General features: G+C 44.1%; 1 pseudogene; it reads left to right on the top strand.

Annotated features, from left to right (window-relative positions):
- The first annotated feature begins 394 nt into the window (after positions 1 to 394).
- On the top strand, positions 395 to 4,097 carry LOC105550793 (annotated as a pseudogene).
- Positions 4,098 to 6,352: the final 2,255 nt, after the last annotated feature.

The following is a 6,352-nucleotide window of genomic DNA, read 5'->3' as shown; positions in this document are numbered from 1 at the left end:
GATCATGTGTGGGTCTATATGTCAGGAAGACAGCAACAGATGGGCAGTGGCAGATCATGTGTGGTATGAATGTCACAAAAACAGTAAGAGACAGAGGCAGAACATGTGTGAGTATGAAAGTTGAGAAGACAGTAAGAGATGGGTAGAGGCAGATGATGTGTGGTTATGAATGCCAGGAAGACCATAAAGGGTTGGCAAAGGCAGATCATATGTGTGTATGAATGTCAAAAAGATGTAAGAGATGGGCAGAGACAGATTATGTGGGGGATGAATGTCAGGAAGGCAGTAAGAGATGGGCAGAGCAGATCATTTGTGGGTATGAATGTCAGGAAGACAGGGAGAAATGGGCAGAAGCAGATCATGTGTGGTGTGAATGTCTGGAAGACAGTAAGATATGTGCAAAAAGGTCATATGTGGTACGAATGTCAGGACAACAATAAAAGATGAGCAGAGGCAAATCGTGCTTGCTTATGAATGTGAGGACAACAGTAAGAGATGGGAAGAGGCACGTCATGTGTGGGCATCAAAGTCAGGAAGCAAGTAAGTGATGGGCAGAGGAGATCATGTGTGGGTATTTATGTCAGGAAGACAATAAGATATGGGCAGAGGTAGATACTGTGTGGGTATGAATGTCAGGAAGACAGTAAGAGAGGGCAGAGGAAAATCATATGTGGGTATGTCACAAAAACAATAAGAGATGGACCAAGGCAGATTGTGTCTGTGAGTAAATGTCAGGAAGACAGTAAGACATGGACAGAGACAGATCATATGTGACTATGAATCTCACAAAACCGGTTAGAGGTGGGAGAGGCAGGTCATGTGTGGTATGAATGTCACAGTATGACATTCATGACAGTGTGGTGTGAATGACAGTAACAGATGGGCAGAGGCAGATCAATGTGGTATCAGTGTTAGGGAGCAAGTAAGTGATGGACAGAGCAGATCATGTGTGGTTATGAATGTCAATTATACAGTAAGGGATTGGCAGAGGTAGACCATGTGTGAGTGTGAATGTCAAGAAGACAGTAAGAGATGGGCAGGGACAGATCAGGTGTGGTATGAATGTCAGGATGACAGTAAAAGATAAGCTTAGCACGTCACATGTGGCATGAATGTCAGGAAGATAGTAAGAAGTGGAGTGGCAGATCACGTTTGGTATGAAAGTCAGGATGATGGTAAGAGTAGGACGAGACATGTCATGTGTGACTGTGAATGTCAGGAAAATAGAGATGGGCAGAGGCAGGTCACGTGTAGGAATGAATGTCAGAAGGGCAGTAAGAAATGGGCAGAGGCAGATAATGTGTGGCTATGAATGTCAGGACAGTAAGAGATAAGCAGAGGTAGATCAGGTGTAGATGGGCAGAGGCAGATAATGTGTCGCTATGAACATCAGGACAGTAAGAGATAAGAAGAGGTAGATCAGGTGTGGCATGAGTCTCAGGAAGACAGTAAAAGATATGCCTAGCACGTTATGTGTGATATGAATGTCAGGATAACAGTAAGAGGTGAACAGAGGCAGATAAAGTGTGAGTATGAGTGTCAAGATGACAGAGATGGTCAGAAGCAGATAATGTGTGTTGTGAATGTCAGGAAGATATAAGAGATAGGCAAAGGCAGATCATGTGTGAGTATGAAAGAAACAAATGAGAATGGAATGGGCATAGCTCCTTCTTGTGTAGGTAGGAATCTTAGGAAGACAGTAGGAAATCAGCAGCGCCAGACAATAAGTGGGTGTGCATTTCAGGAAGACAGAATTTGTAGGGAAGAACCAGATCTTTTGTGGGAATGGGTCACAGGAAGACAGAAAGTGAAGACAAGTGAAAAATTGTATCGGAGAATGGAACAGAGAAAGTATGAAAAAGATGGAGATAGTGAAGTAATAGATGGGTATGGATGACAGAAAAACTGAAAAACATGGGTAGGGAGAGATTATGTGTGCATATGACACAGTATGACTGAAACTTATGAACATAGCCAGATCCTGTGTGGAAATGAGTCTCAGGAAGACAAAAAAATGTGCAGAGTCATATCATGTGTGTGTATAAATGTCAAAAAGACAACAAGAAATGGGCAGAGGAAGATCATGTATGGGTATGACTATCAAGAAGACAGTAAAACATGGGCAGGGGCAGATCGTGTGTGGGTATGAATGTTTAGGAATATAGTAAGAGCCTGGAAAATGCAGATTATTTGTAAATATGAATGTCAGAAAGACAGTCAGAAATAAACAGAGGCAGAGCATCTGTGGGTATGAATTTCAGGAAGACAGTAAGAGATGAGCAGAGTCAGATCATGTGTGAGTATGAACGTCAGAAAGACAGTAAAGATAGAGGCAAATCATGTGTGGGGAGGAATGTCAAGCAGACAGTAAAGACGGGGAAAGGCAGATTATATGCGAGGATATATGTCAGGAAGACAAGAAGAGGTGGGCAGAAGTTGATCATGTGCAAGTATGAATGTCATGAACACAGTAAGAGATGGGCAGAGGCAGATCATGTGTGTGTATGAATGTCAGGAAGAAAGAGATGAGCAGAGACAGGTATGTTGAGTATCAATGTCAGGATGCCAGCAAGAGATGGGCAGAGGCAGATCATGTGTGGGTATGAGTGACATGAAGACAGTAAGAGATGGGCAGAGGCAGATCGTGTGTGGGTATGAGTGTCAGTAAGATAGGAAGAGATGGGCAAAACATTATGTGTGCATATGAATGTCAGAAAGAAGATAAGAGATATGCAGAGGCAGATCATGTTTGGGTGTGAATTTCAGGGAGACAGTGGGAGATGGGCAGAATCATGTAATGTGTGGGTATGAATATGAGGAAGTCAGTAAGCAATGGAAAGAGGCAGGTCATGTCTGGGTATGAATGTCAGGAAGACAGTAAAAGTGTCCCATCGTGTGTGAGTATGGACCTCAGGGAGAATGAATGTGATGTGCAGAGCCAGATCATGTGTGGGTAGGGATCTCATGAAGACAGGAAATCATGGGCAGAGCCAGAACATGTATGCTTATGGAACACAGGAAAGTATTAACTGATAGGAAATAACGGATCACGTGTGTGGGGGAGGCATAGAAAACAGACAGAGGTGATCAGAGGCAGATCATGTGTGCGTGTGATGCTCAGGAAGACAGGAAGAGGTGACAAGATACAGATCATGAGTGGTTTGAGGCTCAGGAAGGCTCAGGTAAATGGGCAGAACCAGGTCATGTGTGGATGTGGGGCTCAGAAAGACAGAAGGAGACAGGCAGAGTCAGATCATGTGTGGATATGGAGCACAGGAATCAAGTAACTGATGATAGGAAATGGCAGAATATGTGTGGATATGGAACACAGACAGACAGAAAGAGATTAGCAGACCTAGATCATGTGTGATATGAATGTGAGGAAGGCAGTAAGAGATGGGTAGAGCAGATCATGTGTGGGTATGGATCACTGAAAGTGACTAACTGAAGGACAATTACAGAACATGTGGGATTTGGAACACAGAAATAAAGAAAGAGATGAGCATATCCGGGTCATGTGTCAGTAGAGATCTCAGGAAGATAGGAGATAGGCAGAGGCAGATCATGTGTGGGCATGGAACACAGGAAGATAGTAAGAAATAGGGGGGCAGTGCAGACTTGTGATAGTGGAGTTGTAGCAGCTGCAGGTGCAGGAGGTGGACTCCATGGTGAAGAGTCTGGAGAGAGAGACCATCCAGAAACTGCAGGGCTCATGTTCTGGTGCAGCACCAGCGGTTGTGCACATGCGGCAGGTGCACCAGTGCATTGAGTGCTGCCATGTGCCTCTGGCTCAAGCCCAGGCCTTGGGGACCAGCTAGCTGGAGAAGTTCCAGGACTGCCTGACTGGGTGTACTGTGCATTGCAATGACAAAGCCAAAGATTCAACAGATGAAGGGAGGAAGGAACTGCAGGTGAAGCAGTCACTGGACGATTGTGTGCCCAAGGGTGTGGGTGGCCACACGCTCCTCATCCAGACCATGAGCAAGGCAAGGAAGGTGTCTCTCTTATCCACTGGGAAACCAAAGTCTTTGTCAGTGGCCATGGGGACTGAGGGCAAAAATATATTTTTAAAAGGAATGGGAAGTTTAATATTTTAAGCCAAGTTCATGAATGAAGAAATTAAGGATGGCATCAAGTGTAAGCTATATGCCACTTGCCTCTGGAAACTGGTTCAATCCTAAAAAGTGAAATGGAAAAAAAACAGTGCTAAAATTTGGGTCAGAGATATTACAGGAGAATATTTTTAAGTCGATATGTTCTGTGTCCAGGGCTTGTCCTGGCAGCAGGGATCTCCCTTGTCAGAAGCCAGAGCCCTCTGCAGGACCAAATTCTTCCTCCACAGGACCCACCAGCCTGGTAGGGCAGATTCGGTGGAGCTTGAGAGCCGTTTCTGTTCGTTGCCAACCTCCTGTTTCCCAGAAGCATCACCACACCATTTTCTAGAAGCTGGGCAACAAAATCCATGAGGTCACTAACTTGGAAGAGGAAAAGAGTTTTCAGGGTCTTTGTTTCCTTAGTTTTTTAAATTATTTATTCAAGGGCATAAAGTTGATTTTAAGATGTGGAATTGGGAGGGATAGTAGTTTAGACAAGAAGTTTGAAAGTTTCCTTGCGGATACCCTCTTTTGACCATCAAGGTGTGGATGCGCACTTCTTAAAATTCTTGCACACTGCATCTTTCAGCCTGGGGACCACACAAAAACATGAGCAGTGACATCACACTAATTATGGGAAACAGAGCTTCCCTCTTATTGGCCGATGGGCCCTGAGACTGTCTGCTGAAGAATGACAGGACAATCTTCTTCCCCTCACATTTTCCCCTGGAAGAAAAGGAGGTTTTGGTTGTGATCTATACCAGTATCCAGGAATGAGCAGGAAAGAAGGAGCTGTTGGCTACTTGGTTGATTATAAGAGAGTTGTGAAGTAGTAGATTTGGAAAAACCTGGTTTTCGTAGAACAGAATGCAATGGAAGCCTAAATCCAGCATTGCTTACATAGCCCCTGAATGAACAGAGCCCAATTGAGACAAACCCCTGACCACAGGAAATTCAAGGAAGAGAAAGTAAGCAACTTGAGCTAAGATAAGCTGTGGCAAAGGAGGGGCAGTCCCCCATTACGAAAGATCATTTTTGCCTGAGGCCTTTGCAACACACAGTGTTCATGCCCTAGCATGGCACCTGATTGTTTTGATAGCAACCTCATTGTAGTTTTACAAGGTTATTACTTGAAATGGTAATATGCCTGTCTGTTCACTGTTTCCAGGTAGTGATATATTTTCCTAGTGGTTTGGTTTTTAAAATAAATAAGGCTTAATTTCTCCCCTCCCCCACAAAAAAGAAATAGGCAGATAAAACAATGTGTGGGTGTGGATCACAGGAAGACAAAAACTGATGAGCACAGGTAGATCATGTGTGGATATGAATATCAGGAAGACAAAGAGATAGGCAGAGATAGATTACATGTGAGTATAGAGGACAGGGAAACAGTAACTGATAGGAAATGACAGATCATGTGTGGGTACAGATCACAGGAAGACAAGAGATGAACAGAGCCAGATCATATGTAGCTATGAATCTCAGGAATACAGTAGGAGATGAGCAGAATGAGATCATGTGTGGCATGAATCACAGGAAAACAAAAACGGATGGACAGAGTCATATAATGTGCCAGTATGGATTTCAGGAAGACAACAATAGTTGGAATGGACAGAGCACATGTGGATATGGATCTCAGCAAGAAAAGAAAGAGATGAGCAGAGCCAGATCATGTTTTTGCATGAATATCACAAAGACAGAAAGAGATGGGCAGCACCAGATCATGTGTGTATGGATCAGGGAGACAGTGAGTGAAGGGCAATGACAACTGCCCTCATGTATCATGGGAAAACAGTACGTGACAAGCAATGACAGATTATGCATGTGTATAGAATACAGAAAGAAAGAGTTGGGAAGAACCAGATCATTTCTCGGTATGTATCCAGGAACACAGAAAACAATGGGCAGAGACACAGAGTGGGTTTTTCTGAATCACAGGAAGACAAAAAGGGATGGGCAGAGCCAGATCATGTGTGCATGTGGATCTCAGGGAGACAGCAAGAGATGGCCAGAGTCACATCATTTGTGGGTGTGAATCTCAGAAAGACAAAGAGGTGGCCAGAGCCAGATCCTATGTGGGTGTGATCCTTAGGAATACAGTAAGACATGGGCAGCACAAAACCATGTGTAGGTGTTGGTCTCAGGAAGACAGAAGGGAAAGATGGAGCCAGATTATATGTGGGTATAGTTCTCAGGAGCACAGAAAGAGATGGGCACAGCAAGATCATGTGTGATTTTGGAGCACACGACGACAGTAA

Source organism: Mandrillus leucophaeus, unplaced genomic scaffold (genome assembly GCF_000951045.1).
Source record: "Mandrillus leucophaeus isolate KB7577 unplaced genomic scaffold, Mleu.le_1.0 Scaffold499, whole genome shotgun sequence".
NCBI classification, from domain to species: domain Eukaryota; kingdom Metazoa; phylum Chordata; class Mammalia; order Primates; family Cercopithecidae; genus Mandrillus; species Mandrillus leucophaeus.
Note: the sequence above shows the minus strand (reverse complement) of the source record. Positions and strands in the feature narration are given on the sequence as shown.